Below are 21,526 nucleotides of genomic sequence, written 5' to 3' on the forward strand. Positions count from 1 at the left end.
TTTGCGATTGAGATATCCACGCACTGGCGCCCCCCCTGCGAAGTGTTCGCCCCCGGTTTCAGAGCTAATCTAAATGCAAAAATGCATAGAGGGAGTTATGACAAAACCGTGACTGTTAACAAACTATAAGCTATATAAGGTAGGCCCTGTTACACAACATAAATTGTCACTAGGCTATGCTGGCGACCCAAATAAAATCTCCTTTGGGAACCAATGGCTTACAGTATCAAGCGGAATTAAGCTGCCACCTCTTGGCGAAAAGTTATTAGTTTTGCATATCAGTAGTAGGCCTAATACATTTCACGCAGCTGTGTGAATCACGGAAAGTGACACTTCTAAATGGAACCCAACCCACTGTACGTTGGTACTAAATGATCCATCGCAAAAAATGATTTTTGTTAACCTGACTCCGCCAGATGGATTTGCTCCGCATATCCATCTGGGAACTTTTCATTGAAGAACTTTTGGGAAGGGGTTAGCTGGTTACTGGTTAGCTTATTGGATAAACCATCTGTCTATCACCACCTTTGGTGGTTATCGACGGGCCAAATCAACCAATTAGATGAACAAAGTGTTCTTCTAATGCTTTCGTTTAACATACAATTAAGTTAGGTAACGTAACTAACCATTTGTATGTGACATGAACCTAATCAACGACAATTCCCATCAAGTTTTCACGGTAGGCCCTACACTTCTGAAGAAAGTCTATTCCTCCATTATGAACTGGAATCGGCCGTGGAGGATGTCTGTGTCGTTCATCCCTCTCAGCTGCATGGCTGAGACTCATAGCTTTACAGCTTACCCAGGAATACTTTCTAATTTGAATAAAACTTGCGTTGTGTCACACCTCAACCCGCCTCAAAGCCAATGCTGATGGACGTTCGTTTGGTAAAACTGCTCCAAATTCTCTTTAACGAAAAGTTGCCAGACTGATCTGCGAGTGAAACCTTGAAAGCTCGCGAGATCAGGATGGTCTCACGAGGCTAGATTTTTGTAGCACGTGCAACAAATATGTGTAGGTACAGCCCTGCCCTGGATACATCTCTTAACGTGCGCTTTAAAACATTTGGTTTAAATGGAGATCACGGGTGCGTTAATAAATCTACATTGCGGCGAGTTGACACAAATTATTCATTTTGACGAATTTATGTAGTTTCAGTCCTAGTTACTTTACTTTGAGCCATGCTCTTCCTTACTTGAATCACCTTTGAAAATAGAGGATTGAAGTAGCCTATATGAGTGTTTGGGAATGAACGTTGACTCAGATGCTTTTTGAGACTTTGAGCTAAATGTCCCAGCCCGGTGTTTAGGATGCATCATAGATAGGTTATCTTTCAGGTAGCCTATATTTTCCATTAGAAAACCATCACGTAGCGAACGTGTTGTGGCTAACTCACTTAGCTCCTGTTAGTAGCCTCATAAGCAAATGAGATGACAGTCGAAAGATGCAATTAGTGCTGTTATCAATTTTCTTGGTAGCCTGTAACCGCATTTATGGTTTTCTACAAATACATCAATAATCAAATTGGCCTCCATCACTCAACCAATGCTAACGGTAACATTATTTTACCTACTCTAGGCTATTGATATAACTTAAGATTAACGTAGCCTACCTGCAGTAAAAACCAAGCATGTCCGATAAACATTCTCAGATTTATTTCGGCTTCAAGAAGAAATGGGAATTACATGTCATGCAGAAATCATCCTACAGTACCCTTATTAAGACGTTCTCTGCGGTAAACTACAGTCTTGTTCTTGTAGGAAGCGTAGTGTCTTTCCAACCCACTTTAGATTAACTTCCAACAAAATTACGTCTCACTGCAACGATGCGCCATCTGGTGGACAAACGACTACGTGACGCCAATACTGGAAATGCAGCCAAATTATTATGATGAATATTTGGTTTTCAATTAATCCTACTGAATTTGTAATTATGTATCGGCCGTTGTAATTGCCGATACTGATGGTATGTGCGTGCCTGTGTGTGTGTGTGTGTGTGCGTGTGTATATGTGTGCACCACCATCTACAGGCCAATGAGTGTACAGTCACTAAATGTACACATAACTTAATTTTTTTAGACCCCCCCATGGATGAAATTCTACGAAACTTGGCATACCCCCAGAGAATGTCAGGTTAATCATACACATAAAATTTGGTGCAGTTCTGAACATCTTATCTGAAGAGAGGGGCAATTAAAGCAGAATGATATTGCATTTTCATTTTTTACCGGGGGGGGGGGGGGGTGCAAATCACAAATGAGTGATTATGGGCTAGGTTGATGTGGGCCCTTGAGACCAACATACCATAAAAATGTCTTCATCCTCGGTGCCACAGTTCAGGGAGTTATTTAGGAAAAACTGCATTTTTTGGGTTTCGGGGGGCCCAGCGCAGGGGGGGGGGGGGGGGGCGGCCCCCGGGGACCAAACAAAATTTTTACGTAAAAGTCTAGTGGGGCTACATACCCACCAAATTTCATGTGCCCCGGTGGTTCGGTGTCCCGGGTATCGTTGACCAAAAATTCAGGAAGTAGATGACGGGGGAAAAAAAAAAAAAAAAACTTTGACAATCCCTATATGACCGCTAAGCTAGCTTTGCTAGCGGCGGTCATAATAATTTGGCTGCATTTCCAGTATTGGCGTCACATAGTCGTTTGTCCACCAGATGGCGCATCGTTGCAGTGAGACGTAATTTTGTTGGAAGTTAATCTTGCAACAAAGTTAAAGCTAAAGTTGTACCTGACTATAAGTCGCAGCCAAACTATGAAAAAAGTGTAAATTATAGTCCGGAAAATATGGTACTTATGCCCCCTGTATTTTAAGGAAGAACATTTATGTATTTACGATACATTATTCACTCACAAAGACAATTGGTGTCTTTAAAGGTTGAATTTTTCCTCATTTGTTTAATTAAGGCATTAAGATCAATTTCCAAAAGATTCTTATTCCTCTTTTTAGTCAAATGTAGTATGGGTGTGTAAACTTTGTAACTTGACTGTATAACAAAGCATGCAAATGACATTACAATGCTTAAGCAGTACTTATGATAACAATAATAATGGACAATTTAGGTTGGACTGTCAGGCTACTCTTAGATCCTATATCAACATGCTATAAGCACTTGCTAAAGAAGCCTACTTGTTTACGTTTTAAGGCCTCACTCACACCGGCTTTGCATAGAGTTCACATCAACGGTGCATAATGCACATTAAGTCTGCTTTGCTGATGTTTTTTGCTGCTTTGGTTCTTTGGTTGGGCATTCAGGTTTCTGGTGCATGTTATACCATGAAAGAGGGCCTAGGTACAACATGCAGGTGTTTGTTCCTGACTTAAATAAAACTCCCATCCTCTGTTTTGAAACCATCTTGTACTCAAATAGAGATGAGAAACCTAAAAGAAGGAGATACATAATCCTGTTGACTAAAGACTCACACAAATAAATAATCCTCAATCCTTTGGAGCATTAGGTGAGATGAGAAGCCAATATTTAATATTCTAATGTGTGATTATGAAAGACACCACAACAAAATGCACCTGCTTTGTTTGTTTCACAGGTCACTAGGCGGAGCACCTCACCGAAGTAAACGGTCACGTAAGCAAACTAGCAGGAGTAGGCTTGTTATAGTGCACAGAATTGGGAAATGTGTCGTTTTTCCTAAATAAAATGTAGCATTTACACACTCAGTAGCATTTGCACAATACAGAGCAAATCCTTAATGAACACAATTTGCCATAAAAAGAATGAATCATATGACCATGTGAGCATATCTTTGTTAGCTGATAGTACTGTTTTCTAGTTGACACTTATCTTGTGACTATCTGTAGCTGGTGTGATCTCTTGCTCTCTCTCTGCCCTACTCCCTCTCGGGCTTTAATGATCCATTCTGCCCCCCACTGCCCAAAGGCCTGTTGTCTGAACATGGGACTAAACAGCAACCCAGGTCTCGACTCAACGTCTCTGGGGGTGTTGGGTCCAGCTCCTCAGGGGTTCTGCAAAAACGTCACCGACGTTCAGTTTCAAATAGCAAACAGACCAGGCAGAATTACAAAAATATGTGCTCTGGATGAAAAAAAGGTCATCCTCCCATCAGTGTGTTGTAACACTGCCGAGCAGTTCCATCGAAACAAGCTACTGCCACTGCCGCTACAACAATCACCATCAGGATTTTCCACCAGGCTTCCACTGAGGCAATAAGAATCTGCCTGGACTCAGATACATACCCAAACATTCCATCTATATATAAATAAGGATATTTCTGCCCTGGAGCTCACCATACAGCACTGTGTGGAGGAAACCCCTTTGCTTGTTCAGAGTCAAACTATTTACTTAATTGAGGGGATTTTACGAGCATTCAGGGAAATTACCAGTCAAGAGTGAAATCAGATCTCTGTCATTCTGAGCAACCACAACTGGAAATCTCACAAAATTCAGCAGAATTCCGTGGTAGGCTATTACTTTTTTTTCTATCGAGGGAAGTGAATCCTGTGGGATTCCCCAGATCAGGAAATACAACTTCTCCTCTCTCCAATGGAATTGATCATTTTATGAATATGTAGTAAACTTGCGGTTCAAATCATGAAAATAGAAAAAGCAGGCCCAAGACTAAGTTTTATTTAAAGACAAGAAATTTCACATTGACACATTCACTACCCCCACCCCAAACAAACAAACAGAAAACTCCCCACATTGAATATTTGCGTGGCCTCTGCCACCGCCACCATAAAAGCGGCGAGTCAACAAGTGAAGAAGGGAGCGGTGGAGAGGGGCACGGAGGCTGGCTCAACACAGGCTGATTGCAGGCTTGGCTCTGTGAGGGCATCAGCAGCTAGTCCCACCCAGCTCTGCCCCAGCAAGGCCCTGCAACCACATGTATGTGTGCTAGTCACCACACATGTATACACACACATACACACACAAACACACACGTGCTAGCACACACACACACACACACATGCTAGCACATACACAAATATGCACGCAGACACACACACACACATATATATATGCTAGCTTGCACACACACACACACACACACACACACAGATATATATATATATGCTAGCATACACACACACACACATGCTAGCACATACACAAATATGCACGCAGACACACACACACACACACACATGCTAGCACATACACAAATATGCACGCAGACACACACACACATATATATGCTAGCACATACACAAATATGCACGCAGACACACACACACACATATATATATGCTAGCTTGCACACACACACACACACAGATATATATATATATATATATATGCTAGCATACACACACACACACATGCTAGCACATACACAAATATGCACGCAGACACACACACACACATGCTAGCACATACACAAATATGCACGCAGACACACACACACACACACACACATATATATGCTAGCTTACAAACACACACACATGCTAGCACATACACACATATGCTAGCTTGCACGCACACATGCTAGCACATACACAAATATACACAGACACACACACACACACACATACATATTGCACACACACTGTGTCACAACCATGAAGTCTCATTTGGCAATTCTCCTCCCTTTTTGTGCGCTACTGCAGTAGGGAACAACCCCTCACTGCAGACTCCTTAAGTCTACACACACGCACAAACACACACACGCACACTCACACTATCTCTCTCACCCTCTCTCTCCCTCTTTCTCTCTCACCCCCTCTCTGAAACGTCTGCTGTGACGATCCACAGCACAGCCGGAGCATTGACGTCAGAGACAGGCCCATGAAAACACTGAGTCCCTGGGGGCTTGGGGAAGTTATGCTCATCTTCACAGCTCTGCTAGCAACTATTTCAACAATGATAATGCCTGTTAGTCTCTCAACCATTGAGCTTTTCTTTGCACTTACTGTCCTTGTTGTGCACCATTCGGAAACACATAATGCCTCCATTGAAATGGCCGTGTTAAAATATACGAACATGCCGATTCAATTACTATCAACATGATTTCAGCTACTAATTAAAAATAAATTGTTTTTAACAGCCACTCAATTTGGTCTCCACTAAACTAACAAACAGCTATGACGGCAAAAGCGGCTATCAATAAAAAAATATATTCTAATATCAATGCAATGAAATAATATGATTGACAGATTTGAAATACATATTGTAGCTGTGATAGAATAATAACATTACTAGATATAATGGTGGTCATGGGATGGTTTAAAAGTAACAAAAGAGGAACCTATTCTACCCTACAGAGAATAAGAACTGTTTTCACTCCCCCGATCACGTGTGTTTGTGTGTGTGAGTGCTTGTTTAACATACAGTATGTAGAGCACAGCGCACATTGTTCAACGTGTTTTCATGCACGATTGCTTGAGTAGAGATTACGCTACCTGTTGATGCTTTTTAATGCATCCAAAATAATCAACGGTTTACTCACAGTCAGCTGCCCGCTGCTGTGATCACCTCTGACTACAGTATATCTGCCCTTGACAATATGACACAGTATAAAAACATGGGTGCAACATCACCTTAAATATGTTCATGTCCATATAGGATCAACACATGGATTCATAGAGGAAGGAATGACTAGGAAGACACCATTGGGATCAAAGGGTTTGTGTGAAATATGTTAAACAGTCAGTCACAAGGATGGAAAAAGAAAAACAAAAGACAAAGAAAGAAAAGAGGGATGATAGAGAGAAAGAAAGAAAGAATGAGAGAGAGAGAGAAGAGGAGGGCACAACATTTTGATGCTGAGCTGAGCAGAACACTGCAGTGGGGGGAACTGCAGAAAGCACATGAATCAAAAAACCATCTAAACGGGTGAAAAGAGAGAGAGAGAAAGATAGAGAGTTAGAGAGGGAGGGAGAGGGATGAAAAAAGCAGAGGGGGGAGTGTTGGAGGAGTGGAGGGCGGGGGGGGTTATCTGCGTCAGAGCTCCAGCCAATGCAGTCAGAGGATGGGGCAGACTCGAGCGGGAGACGCTGTCTCTGCCACTCACTGGGCCTGGCACGGCCTCATGTCCCCCACGTCAGAGAACTGGCACGCATTATTCCTGCCTCAACACACACACACACACACACACACACACTCACTCCTGCAGACACACAAATACACACACACACACACACAGACTCATGCATGCACAGACACATACAAACACACAAAAGGCATGCTGTAAAGCATACTCAGAAGTATACTTATATTACTCATACGTATACTTATGGCAAAATATGTGAACACATCATTCTCTGTCTGTCTCTGTCACTCTCATGCACACACATATTTACACAAGAAGACAAATATACTGGCATACATGCACAAGACAAATTAAATAATATCATTGACAGATTCTACATCTGTAAAAATAAAGGGTTGTGACAAAAACCAAATGTCACTTATAACAGAAGCGTTATGTCATAAACGTTTATCACTTGTTTATGATACGTTCGTGACAGTGTCATGTCACTCTTATGTCGACGCTGTCAAGTAAAGTGTAACCCATGCATTTCATGCACACATTTAGGCTTACAAATACATATCTAAACAAATCCAACATCTGAAAAAATTTAAAAAACTATAAAATGACACAAACATCAAGGGTCACCAACCAAGACCCCCCCCCCTCTCCCTCTACTCTGGGTAGAATAGTCACTTTGATCTGTGATCACTTACCTCAGAATAACTAATGGTAATAAGAAAGGGCTTAGTAGCACATTGTCTTCAATTGTGGATGTGGCACCAGAGAGTCGTGTCTGCAGTTGCAGTTCCTCTTATCCAGGCAGACCATTCTTACATGCACAGAGATTTACACACACACATATGGGTGCTCAGAGATTTACACACACACACATGCTTTTGAGATTCCTCCCAACGTCGACACACAGAGAGGCTTTTCTGCTGCCCATTTTTGCATTTTAATTCCATGCATGTGGCCGCACTTCTCTGGCCATGCAGATGTAATCTTGGCCACACCAATAAAGCCATTAGAATTTAGCGGGAGGGCTGTCGGGGCCCAAGCGCTCCTGTAATTGCTGAGTGTGTGGCGACATCCTCTTACAACACCGCAGACAACAAGATGCTGCTTCAGCTTCTGACAACACACCACTCGCTAACTCGGCCAGCCTCGGCCACTCATACCACCATTGGTCCTCTTTCTCTCTCTGTCTCTTTCTTTCTCTCTCTCTCTCACACACACACACACACACACATGATGACCACTGAGACCAGTGACCTGGAATCTTGCTGCTGCCATTACCATCCTGAATCATTGCCCTCATTAACTCTGAAAGCTAATTATGATGATGAGGGTACGTCACCACCTTGTGGATTTCAGGGGGGCTGCGAGGGGGTAAAAAACAAACACCGGATTTAAGCTCTATGTACTCCTCGTTGCGGTCGCCGTGCGTCAGCAGGCATGTTAAAGGCTTCACTGTGCAATTAGATCAAAGCATACGTTACTACGAACACATGATGTTGAGTGCGCACACACACACACACTCATGGAGCATTTATTTCATACACACACCTCCCTTTCTACAAGCACGGAGTACACACTCACCACACATGAATAGTGGCTCAGAGGCCCGAGCACATATGTTCACTATCAAACACAATATACACACTTCTCTCTCTTCAATCTCCCTGCTTGTAATAACAAGTCCTGTAAACACAAGGGATCACTGAAGATGTCCTTCAGGGGTCTGGTTTATACATAAACCAAATGTCTAAAGATGCACCGTTAAAAAAGATCTGTATAAACACGAAGCATAGCAAGTCACGTTTACCTCAAAAATGAAATCACACAGACAAATTTCAAAAAATTCTCCCAAACGCTAACACAGCCCATTTCTACAGATTATTTTTTTTGTGTGATGTTTTTGTGACACTTTCCTTTCATTGCCTTTCCCAGGGCCTGTGCCAACGAGCAGTTCTGTTCCTCAAATGCAATTCCTCTGCCTTTGAGATAAACGGCTACAGTGTTGTCGGTGTGGAACTAAAGGTTGAGGGTGGAGTGCTGTGGTTTGAGTGACGTAAGGCAGAGCTCGCCAACTTCCCTCAAAGCGTTGTGTCAACGACTGCACGTCCTGTGTGTCGAAGCAAAGCCCCAAGGGACAAAGGGGGTGACCCCAGAGAGAACGCGTTCCGCGGTGACAAACAATCTGTGGTCGCTTGTGTGTGCGTATGTGTGTGTTTAGGGTTGGGTGGCGGGTGGGGGCTAGGGGGTTTGCTACACAAGCCTCTTACTTTTTCTCTCTATTTTGCTTTCACAGGTGATACCAAAGTATGCATGAAATACACACACACACACACACATTCACACACATCTAAAAAAATAACACACGCACACACACTCACTCCCGCTTTCCTTTTGGCACTGCCACACATCCATGCATGTGAATAAAGTGTGAGGTCACTTCCTGGATGTACATACATCTTACGTAATGGAGGTGCAGTCTGCATCGTTTAAGTACAGGCTTTAACTGGCTGACAGATGAGCGATGTCACGTATCCTTGTTATAGGACTTCCTGAGTGCATGAAGACACTTTGTGTACAAGGTACGGCAAGGAGATCCTGACCAGGCCTTGTTCTCTGGAAAGTGCATACCATTCTAAGGTGATCCTTAAACAATAGCAATATTCTAGTTTCTTTCCCTCTTAAGGCACCTTTAAATGGATAGGTCTAGAAATAAATCAAGGTTTATATCAGGTTTCTATCACATATTTGCCCTCATTTCTGTTGATAAAATGCATGCATGGCTGGAGACATTAAATCTACACAAATGTAGGTTGAATTACTTCAATCAACAAATTCACCCAGAATCCTCAAAAAAAATACTAATGCTGAAATATGTAAAAAATAGGAAGTAATCACACAAATAATGGTTTAAATACATATTCAGTGTGGTGAAAATGTAATTATTTAGCTAAAATATAAAAAAAGACTTACACCCAGTATGAAAGAATGAAGAATTATGCAAAAACTAAAAAAAAATATCTGCTGAGATAGGCAAGGACAAGAGAGACGTGCTATCTGATTTTCCAAGCTGAAGCTAGGCTCTCCAGTCTTCACATGAAAGTTGCCAGAATGGAGCTGCCAAACACAAAGAGGCTGAATCATAGGTGAGAAATGTGAGCGATGACGTCTGTGCCTGTCAGTCTTTTGGTGGTGTGGTAGCCACCGTAACAGGCCCAGACACACACATAATAGCGGCTCTTCCTGAGTGCCACTTGTAGCCTACTTACTGGCTCAGTGTATCAGAGGAACACACAGAAGAACACTGTAAGAACACACTCATTAAGTCCACCACATAGCGGAGAGCGGGAGCCCTGTGGGACATGCTTATGACATCATACAGACAGGCAGGCCTGAACCTGTCACATTATATGGTAACCGCTCCTTTGCATCAGTCAGTGGCTTTGATTCATATTGTTTCAGCATTGTGACATGTTTAATTAAACCTGCTATGATCTATCTTACAAAAAATATTAGACTATTGTTGTTTTCTTAACTTAGCTAAATATGCCATTTCTTTGCATAAACCAATTAAATTAACCTCAAACTAACAGAATCATCTTGCCCTTTCTTCAGAACGTGGATTCATTTTTAATAATTATCCCCTATTCATTCTGAATTAATTCATTTCCTCAACAAAGGTTTGGGCCTCAGTAGCCTACATGAAAATTCAGGACAGTAATGTTCCCTTTTATTTTTAGAATAGCCTACTATATTTCCATATTATTAAAAACAAATTCAAATTCTGAACAAGTCTATAGGCTAAACACTGTAACAACTTTTTATTTAAAAAGATACCATTGTTGCGCGAAATTAATAAACGTTAGTGAATGACAAAATGCTCATTATGACCTTCAAACAGGTCATTCTTACTAACGCTTTCACGCCATCTACTGTTCAAATAATACAAAAATAACCTCATTGAGGGTCTCGCCACATTGAAACAATCTTTCCCACAAGAAAATCGTTAGTTGTGTGTAATGTAAGGAAGGGGATTGCCCTTCTAAGATTAAGTAGGAAATGCATGCTGATTTTCACTGAACAGTTCCAGAGAACGTTGCTCATGCAGCTTTCATTTTTCTAGGGTAGGCTAGCCGACTGATTGTAACGCCTAAAACATTGTTGGGTAATAACAATTTGCCAATAATATTTTCGTATTTCATAAAATGACATAGCCTAGCCTATATGAAGTCCTGTAAATGCAATACATTCCCACATAATGCCGCTGGGCGGCAACGTTGTTCCATAGGTTATGAGCGTCACTCCCCATAAAGAAAAGAGCAGCCTAAAATCAAGCTTGCAAAAATATATTTAATAGTCTGCAAATTCGAACCACAAAATACGTTGTAATGGGACTTACATAATCGTGCCGAAACGTGTGCAACATCTAGACCTAGAAATACGTTTGCTTGTTTAATTAAGAGATGTTCGGTTACAATAGGTGTTATTTATTACAAGATGATTTTATATGCTTTTATCTAGCCTACGCCTTTCCTTTAAGATTGTTGACCAAATATAGGGGCCTATGTGGTGAGCACAGCTTGTTCGGATAAAGCTCGCTAGCGACAAACCACAGGCCAGCACACTGACGTCAAGAATGTGGCAACTGAACTTGCGATCTGCCAACCTTGCCGGGCACGCGTCCAACAACATGCGACTACAATGCAATAATCTAAGCTCTTAAACATCTGACTTTTTAATAATAAATGAGAAGGCATTACACAAACACGACATACAATATCAGATTTTCAAGCTCTCCCTCTCTTTCAAACACGCAAAAACAAAGGCGCCTCGCGCACCCACTTACAGAAACAGACAGCAGATTAGCTCGGGTTTAAGCACTTAGCCTTTCTTTTTACACATAATTTCACTGTCCTACGTTTTATAAACATCACGAGGACCACCCAATGCTGTGAGACAATTTAATATTTAAATATTTAAACCCAATATCAAATCTTTCCTTCTGCATTATTAATGCAGATGTGCAGTAGCCTATGTATCAGCTGGTGAATCTCTTCTTCTTAAGAATATAAGCCTCTTTGGGCAAAATCCAGTCCGTGACCCACTGTAACCACAGATCACGCATCACAATGACACACATCACAATGAAGCATGAAGAGCAAACTCAAATCAACCACAGTACATACTTGGGACCTACAGCACATGCTGTGGCCTACTGGTTAGCGCTTCGGACTTGTTACCAGAGGGTTGCCGGTTCGAACCCCGACCAGTAAGCATGGCTGAAGTGTCCTTGAGCAAGGCACCTAACCCCCGAGCGCCGCTGTTGTTACAGGCAGCTCACTGCGCCGGGATTAATGTGTGCTTCACCTCACTGTGTGTTTGACTAATTCACGGATTGGGATATGAAGAGACCACATTTCCCTCACGGGATCAAAACAGTATATATACTTATACTTACTTATGTTTGATGTCAATACTGAGAGGAACCACTTCAGACCTAACAGTCAGAACTGGGTACTAGAGTCTTACAACCTTAATGTTTGACTTCTGCTGTTAGTGCTGGCCTATGCATCTTAACATGGACAGGGAGATAGTGGGTGTGAGATGCCAAAACATGTTTCTGTTCTTTTCAATGACCGGTGCTTCCCATACATTGACTTATTTGTGGCGGCCCACCACAACACTGTATCAGCATTGACCACCAATGATTTTCCAGGTTGTACTAAATATGATTTTTAAACTCAAGATATGTAATTGGACAAACAGTGAATGTATTCCAATTAGTTACACCTGGAGCCCAAGACCAGTACCATAGCAGGAAATTAGAGTATTTCCCTACCTTATCTTATGCACCCTACTTTAACATCAGTAGTTGGAGAGCAGGCAAAAAAAGAGGCCAGATGGTACTGCACAAACCCTCAGTAGGTGAGGAGGTAACCCTTATAGGTGGCTGACATAAAGACCACTGTTTACTGGGTCTGAATATACATGGTAAAACTTGCCACCAAAAACAGCTTTTTCAGCAGCGCTGCAAGAGAGGCATAGCATCTGCACTCTGTGGCCATCTGTGAGCCCTCAGTTTCCAGATGTTACACAGAAAGCCACAGCTTGGACGGCAAATGATTTTTCCCACCTCCTCCAGTGCCTGATAACTGGATGGTATGTTCCACATGACCAGTGATGGACCTTGTGGTGAATGAATGACCGAATTAACAGGTCTATCCAGCAACCCAGATCCAAATACAGGTAGATGTCCTGTGCCCTTTGATAAGGCAAACAACTTTTTTGTCCAATGACTCAACACACTGCCCATTGTGTACATGAAGCTAGACCAGAGCAGTTAGACAACAAAAAATAAATGAATCAGAAAGATACGATTCTTGTTTGGAATGCTATAGTACCGTTTATGTTTTGAGAACCAAGAAGTGTATCAGTGGCTTGCTGTAAGGCACCACACCACTTCCCTCCACCAGGTGAATGATATGCTGTTGGAGCAATCCAACTATATCTGTCAAGCATTCTTCAGGATGACCAATAATATCCCCCCCCCCATTTTCAGACCAGCACATCCACTTGGTTCTGCATGATGTCAGGGAAGGAATCCATCAGGTGCTCTGATGTCTTTTATACTCCTGTTCTCCTGGTGTTCAGCATCCTAACAACGTTAGGAGTGAGTACGATTCAGCCTGGAGAAACAACCAGCAGCTGCATTAGTGCATGCTTAACCTGTTGAGGGATGAATTATTTTCCTGGTTCCTTCTAGAATTCTACACAAACGATCAGTCAGTCAGTCAGTCTAGCCAGAGTATATAATAGCTCTATTGCAATCTATGGGGAAAATCTCTGAGGGCAATTGTCGCATCATAGTGAGGAACTCTCGGTTCAAAACATTCTAATCACATATTTGTGACCGTAGCCTAGACCTACTCCTCCTGGTGCATAAGCTCCTCTACTGAACACTGCCATAATCCTGAGCATGAACAGCACTGAAGAATGGGGCAGCCCTGCAGGACTCTACATTGTGGAATAATGCAAGCTAGAAGTAGAATTAACATTAACATGGGAGTTATGCAATGTCTTGGGTGGGTACTGATTTTGCTCCACAAAATGCTTATCTGGCATGGGGCAGACTTTACACAATGACAGACAGGGGAATACAGTTAGGAACACTGTTGAACACAACCAAGGCCTCTGCTGATGGTGTCAGTATGAAATGACATTTCTTTGGAATTGAGTAATTATCTTCTTTGAAAGTGAGTAAATAACGGCATTTTGAAATGTGTTTGCTGTACTTCAGAAAAGACTTGGTAAGTCTACCAATTTAATGTACCAATTTAAGTTTCATTTCACTGCTGGTAACACCTGTTGGAAATCAGAAGTGAATGATGCATCCAGACCCATTCTCAATTTCAGTTGAGATTTGAGAATCTGTTGGTGTCAGCTCAGTTTATGGGAGTTTCATCCAAAACGGTAATTGACTCGCATGATGGCTTTAGGAATCAAACCCGGTCCGACCAATCTGATTGTCAGGTGGCCACCTGACCACACCTACAAACCAATTCTTATGTGAAATGCACCTGACATCAAAACTAAGACATTCACCAAACTCTTTGGAGGGGGGTCTATGACGGATAGCATGTAGATAAAAAAATAGCTTCAAATTTAAACAATAGAAAAAAGAAAGGAGCCCTGGTATGAATCAAAATAACTGAGATAATCACATCTTTTTTGTCTGTAGTGCTTTTTCTATTTCTGCAATCATTCACACAAAGCCACCTACCGTATTGTCTTATGACCTTATAGGCCTTTTGATGATTGGCTTCTTCTTACATTGTACCTGAGCCTACTAGTGTTTTGTGAGAATGGGCTACATCCTTGCCCATTCACAGACAAACAAAATTTGTTAATGTTTTAATATTAATGAACAAGTAATTGAGCAATTCACCAGTCCCAGATAATGTGTATATGATATAGAGTATATGTAAGTTAAAACATACTGTGCCCAACCTAGAAAAATGTTCTAACTAGCAACATGGAATCCAGCAAGAATCTTTATTTTCTAAATGTACTCACTTTTAAGAGATTCCTGGACACTGCTCTGATCCTGCTAGATATAAGTGTGTAGGCATCACTTTGCCCAAGAGAGGGAAATGATTCCTAGGCATTTAATTAGAGTCCCCCCCCCAGGAGAGCCCAGTAGGTTAGAGGTGAAAATATCACTTTGCCATCATTACTGAATAGCTCAGTGACTCACACCAAACCCCCCACAGTTTGCATCTGTGTGCAGTGGAGAGTTGCACTGGACAGTGGCAATACATAGGCATCTCAAGTGCTGCAAATGCCATTATTAGAATAATAGATTAAAGGCTGATTGAACCTTTGAAGAAGATCATTTTTTTTACATGCCTTTTTCTGTATTGGTCCAGAATAAATGCTGAAAATAACACTGCATCACAGTTCCTCACAGTAATGTCATGTGTTATGTTCTACATTGTGTTTGTGATTGCAGTTTGAGAAGGTTATGCATTTTTCAGCAGATGATTGTCTACCATGTAGATTCATGATGCTATCAGATTAATAATTAAATTGGTCATGCACATACGAGCTGTAGTGGGTGGATCTACTACGTCATTCACATCTCTGTATATGACCTTGCCTACACTCATCCACAGCCAAATGCAATTGCGTCATGAGAAGCACAGACCAGCTCTGGATTCAATCCCAAACCCTTAGATAAGGGAGAATGAGACCATTTGGGAAACGTGCAAGCCATTTTCCAGAACAGCCTTCCGACTCGCCTCCTCTGAAAATAATACAATAATCTACTTTGGCCATATTATAGTATTATACAACAGTGGATCAAACTATTTGCTAAAGACCACCTCTGGTGAAAATCAAGTTTTTAACCTTGTAAACATGTTAACCTTGTTTGTATGTCTACTACGTTTTACAAGATATATCATGGGTGAACTAAGCAGCCAATAAGCTCATGTGATTGCAAGCAACGCAGCACAGATCTGGCTGAAGGTGATGCATGCTGGACTTTTGCACAATGCAAACATGCCTCATGATTTTTGCTCTGAATCTACATTTTGACCAATCACATTCACATCCCAGGTGGACCAATGCAGGCATCAGTCCATTAGTACATCATAAGGGTGCAGAACCAATCCTGAGTACCTGGGGATGAGACAATTTTTTATAAAGACGCAAACGAGCTAGCTATCATGTCAGCAGCATTTTTTGCTACTTTTGAATGCAGCTAACGTGTTGTGTTATGTTTGAGCTGTGATGGGCCACTTTCCTGACTAATAACAACATTATCAAGAAAGATGGACAAAAGTGCCAAACGGTATGCAGATTAAATAGTCAGTTAGATTTACAAACAATTTCATGATATGACATTTCAATAGCCTTCAATTTTTGGTTACACTTTACTTGACAGTATCGACATAAGAGTGGCATGACACTGTCATGAACGTGTCATAAACAAGTCATAAACGTTTATGACATAACGCTTCTGTCATTAAGTGTCATTTGTTATTGTCATAACAAATTAGGGTTAGGATTAGGGTTTGAGTTAGGGTTAGGGTTGGGATTAGGATTAGGGTAAAAGGTTAGGATTAGGGTTTATGTGTCATGACAGTGTCATGTGTTCATGACAGTGTCATTTCACTCTAATGTCGATACTGTTAGATTTTAGTGGTTTTCTGTATGTCATTCTTTTGGTTCTTTGTTTAAAATACTGCAGAAACGGCAGGGACAGGACGTTTATTGTAAGCAGACAGAATGTTGTCACCTTACAATAGCAAATGGTGTACCTAACTAATTGTTCCCCCACAAGAGACGTCTTAATTGAATAAGGCTATATCACTGCCTGTTTCCCCCCCCTCCAATTTGACCCCAGACGTAAATGTATATTCTGGTATTATAATTAGCCAGAATTTTCCCAGATCTTTGCTTCAGTTCATTACCTTGGCTTCACCTTGCAACACTGTGCTGTGCTGTGCTGTGCGTACAACAGGGTTACCAGAACTCTGTTGTTACATCCAGAATAAAGAACTATTCTTTCGCAAGCCAGCCTCAAGTTTTTACCTGCTCTTAACTACACTGGAATCTACTCGGTCAACTGTGTCTCCATTTGGAATTAAGGAGACAATTTTAATAGCATTCTTCAATACTGTCAAGTAAAGTGTTTAGTCAATTATTAATGACAACAAAATGATCAGAGTCTGGTCACTCATGATTGGAATTCATTTACAATGCTAGCATGATGACGTGCATGAACATAGTGTTAACTTTGAAATCATAGACCTCTGAAGTTCGCCTACAAAAAAGGTGCCATCTTTGAGATCCAGTATGGTGATTTTTGCTATGGGAAAATAACATGGGGGCACTTAGATTTTTGCTATCCCAGAGCTAACTTGCTAACTAACTTAATGGCAAGTTGCATCGCACGTTAGCTCTGGGGTAGCAAAAATCAAAGGGTGCCGCATTCACGCACCGGAGATCACAGTATCCACTCGAAGGCAGAGGACAAAAGTGTGTAGAGCAAAATGTTTGCATTTCCGATTTCTTCGTCCCCGGACTGCCCGCGAGAGTTTAACAGGTGTGATAATTCCAAATCCCCATGTTATTGTCCCACAGGAAAAATCTCAAGATACTGGATCTCCTTATATGGGCAAAGATGGTAGCTTTTTTGTAGGCGACCTTCAGAGGTCTATTGGTCCAACCTAACCAATTCCAACATTGATCAGATTCCTGACATTACTTCCTACTTCGCCTAAACTTCACAAACTGACAAAAAACAGCATTGGTAGCCAGGAAACAATCTATGTGAGCCTACCTTTTCTGTAAATAAATGTACACATTCTTGCGACTGCCATTTTTGATGTTGCAGGCATTGCTCCTACCGTTTACCAGTCTCTTGCGTTTTTTGAATCTATAGGGTCATCCCCTCTCGTTGCTGATTGGGGAGGTAGTGTGACGACCTGGGGAAACGATAGTGAACTATGGTGTTTCAGACTAGTATCTCCCTGAAAGGAGATCTAGTGTGGGCGTTGCCAGGCTAACGTAGCACAACGTTTGGGAGACACTGCCTTAGAGGAACAGAGAAGAGATATAAGGGTGTAATAAACTGTAATGAGTTTATAAGTATAAGTAAAAGTATAAGTATTAGGGGTGTAAAGATTAACCGATACGTATCGGTATCCGTTTTTAACGTGTAAGATACGGCTACATCGATACGTGAAGCCCCGTATCGGAAAAAAACTGAAATGAACCGGTCGTTATATCGATTTACTTGTTATGAATCGGTGCACAACCTTTTCTGCTCGCTCAGACTCATTTACAATCCAAGCAGCGCATTCATCCCACTTCCAGTTTTGAAACTATACGTGGCACGGAATTGTGGGTAATGCAGTTCGTTTTTGGTTACATTCATTGCCCAAAGTTGTCAAATGACCTCATTACCCATACATCTATTGCAACTTAACCATGTGACAACTTGCACTCGGTTGGCCTTTGTTTTTTTTCGAAATCCAGCGCGAAATTAAGCACTTATAGCATTCCTAAACAGCAACGATAGTCTGTAGAGTAGCCTTACCTTTGATGAAGGGATTACCTTAATGTTAAATAATAATTTGGCCCTTGCTGCTAAAATGATGCATAAATTATTAGCCAATGATTTTGTTCATATTCACTCAGACTTGTGGCATTTTAGGTTTCTGCATTAGGTCTAGTGTTGGAACAAAATAAGCCCAGAGAGTTCATTGATTTGTAGGCCTATTTTATTCTTGTAGGGTAGGCTAGGCCTATATGAGAAAAGGCCAAGAGTGTCTTAAGCACTGTTTTATTTTATTTCGGTATTGTCTTACCTCAACAAGGCTACAGCTCCATGAAAACAATCAGATATAACTCTATAAAGTCTGTAAAGTCTATAAAAATGTATTTTTATGTTGTATTTGGCTGCTGTGCTTGACTGAAATGTAGTTTGTAGAAATGTATGTTTTTCATTTCAATACAGTATATGAAACAAACCTCAGTTTAGATAATCATATTCACACATTTTGTTGCCTAATTGACAACCATGACCATGATAATTGATAATATAAAATGAATGTGCACCTTGAGCAAATTATAAAAAATCTTTCAGAATGCTTTCCATTCTTGAACTGCATCGAATTGCATCGAATCGTATCGCATCGAATCGTACTGAATCGTTTTTTATAAACATGTATCTTTTCTTGTATCGAATCGTGCCCATGTATCTAAATGCGAATCGTATCGTCTTTTACATGAGAGATTCACACCCCAAATAAGTATATATACTCTTTTGATCCCTTGAGGGAAATTTGGTCTCTGCATTTATCCCAATCCGTGAATTAGTGAAACACACTCAGCACACAGTAAACACACAGTGAGGTGAAGCACACACTAATCCCGGCGCAGTGAGCTGCCTGCAACAACAGCGGCGCTCGGGGAGCAGTGAGGGGTTAGGTGCCTTGCTCAAGGGCACTTCAGCCGCTTTCTACTGGTCGGGGTTCAAACTGACAACCCTCCGGTCACAAGTCCGAAGCGCTAACCAGTAGGCCATGGCTGCCCCCTACAGACTACTGGAGTCCTTCTTTAATTTCTGATTGGACAGGGCATTCCGTGGGTCAGGATGAGTGGCAATGTCTCAGGACATCCCCACCAATGATTCTAGAATGATCCCCACTCAGATACATTACTGCTAGCAATCACTCCACATTTTGCATTGAATTGTCCGACAAAAACACTCCATTCATTCAAAGCAAGAGGGCAATGATTTCTATTCATAACATCGCATTTGACAGTTACTAGAGATGTAATGATACGCTCAACTCACGATTCAGTACGATTCACAATACGAAATTTTTCTCATGATTTATTTAAGAGAATAATCTGCAGACAAATTATGACTGAAAAATATTCCTTTAGTTATATAAACTGAGAGGAACACAAGTTCTGACATCATTGTCAGCTAAGTGTCCCAGTCCCATCTGTATTATCTAGTGCCCTGATGATGTTGTTTTTAATTTAAATAATCTGACTCACAATTTTACTATTTGGGATGTCTGCGTTTTATCATTCTGAACAACTAAATGCACTGACGTCAAACAAGTGAAATCAAAAGCAGATTCCGATTTTTTTTTTATATCAACCAGTTGTCATCTTTACACATTTGTATCGTTTAATCGCCGGCTCACGGTGCACCATTACATCCCTAACAGTAACTGAGTGAGAAAATGGAGTAAATGAAGTAGAGTTCAGATTATCAGGTAATGGTAGGGCAAGCAAGTATACAAATTGCTGTGCACATACAGCCTTTCTCACCCAACTTGGCTACAGAGTGACATTTTCCATTGCTTGGCAACAGTAGACACCAAGTCCATTGATTGAAACTATTTTGGGGGGTGGAGGATGATTATGTTTATGTCTATGTCTATGTCTATGTCAGAAAACAGAATCTGAAGTGGAACTGTGATCGTGGCGTTGGTAAGGGATAGACCCATATCCCTTACCAACCTAATTGCTTAAATATTCCTTCATGGCTTATCCACCAATACCTTCGAACCAGTGTAGCAGCGGGTACTTCCGGGGACATACCAACCTGGAAGCGTTAACTGTTACTGTTAGCTAGTTAGCCATTAGCTTTAGACAAAAATTGTCTTTATGCGAGTTTAAAAATGCTCAGTTTAAAAATATTCAGGTGAATAAGGGAAAATCCTGTGTTCTCTTAATCACATCTGTCAGTGGTTCCACCGTTCCATTTGACCAAGTCTCATGATAAGTTTGATCCCAGTCTTCTATTCACCCGTAATACTGGAATTGATGTTAAATGTTATGGTTCATAATATTGCTTAGATTACCTTTATCCTCAACATGTTCCCCATATGCTGTAAGAGCCCTTCAGAATTTCACATTGAATCCTCAAAACTTTAAATGAAAATTTTCATATAGCTAGTATCCCAAAGAAAAGGCCAACTCCGATGGAATCTGAACTAGTATCCCTATATTTTCCTAATTGTGCACTTGGTTTCCCTGCCCTTACTAAATCAGCCATATTGTTCATAAAATGCCCCTATAAAAAGATGACCGCATTTCAGAAGTGATTGCTTTATGGCCTGTGGGAAATGTTTGCTTTGATTATGTCACCTCCCCAGCAGACTGCCCCACCCTAAACTAGATCACTTCAGGCTAAAACAGCATAGTGCTCCAAGTCTGTCATCTCTGACATTTGCCATTTCTTTAGCGTCGTTACTGAAACAGACTTCAGTTAAGGATGTCGCCCATTGTTTACTCACTCACTGTTGATGACTTAATATCATAATTCACAATGAGCTAAAATAGTTTATGGCTTAAAGAAATGCATTGTATTGTACATTGTGACAGTTTTGACACATGATAAGTCTTAAACTATAGTCAATGAAAAAACATTAGGTTAAAAAGCCTTTATTTAACACTGGCTATGTCAACGTACAGCTACGTTAATAATGGCTTTGGAGTGTCTTAATACTAATTAATCTTAATAC

General features: G+C 41.1%; 1 protein-coding gene and 1 long non-coding RNA gene across 2 annotated transcripts in view; both read right to left on the reverse strand.

The window, feature by feature from the left end:
- Positions 1-21,526, reverse strand: part of pde10a (phosphodiesterase 10A) — a 101,257-nt gene that overhangs the window by 76,819 nt on the left and 2,912 nt on the right. The window lies entirely within an intron of this gene.
- Positions 6,755-17,840, reverse strand: LOC121685377. The gene is made up of 3 exons (XR_006023348.1): positions 17,561-17,840; positions 9,763-9,769; positions 6,755-6,764 (listed from the first exon to the last, which is right to left on the reverse strand). It is a non-coding gene; the product is annotated as an uncharacterized LOC121685377 (long non-coding RNA).

This window comes from Alosa sapidissima, chromosome 16 (assembly GCF_018492685.1).
Source record: "Alosa sapidissima isolate fAloSap1 chromosome 16, fAloSap1.pri, whole genome shotgun sequence".
Classification (NCBI taxonomy): domain Eukaryota; kingdom Metazoa; phylum Chordata; class Actinopteri; order Clupeiformes; family Clupeidae; genus Alosa; species Alosa sapidissima.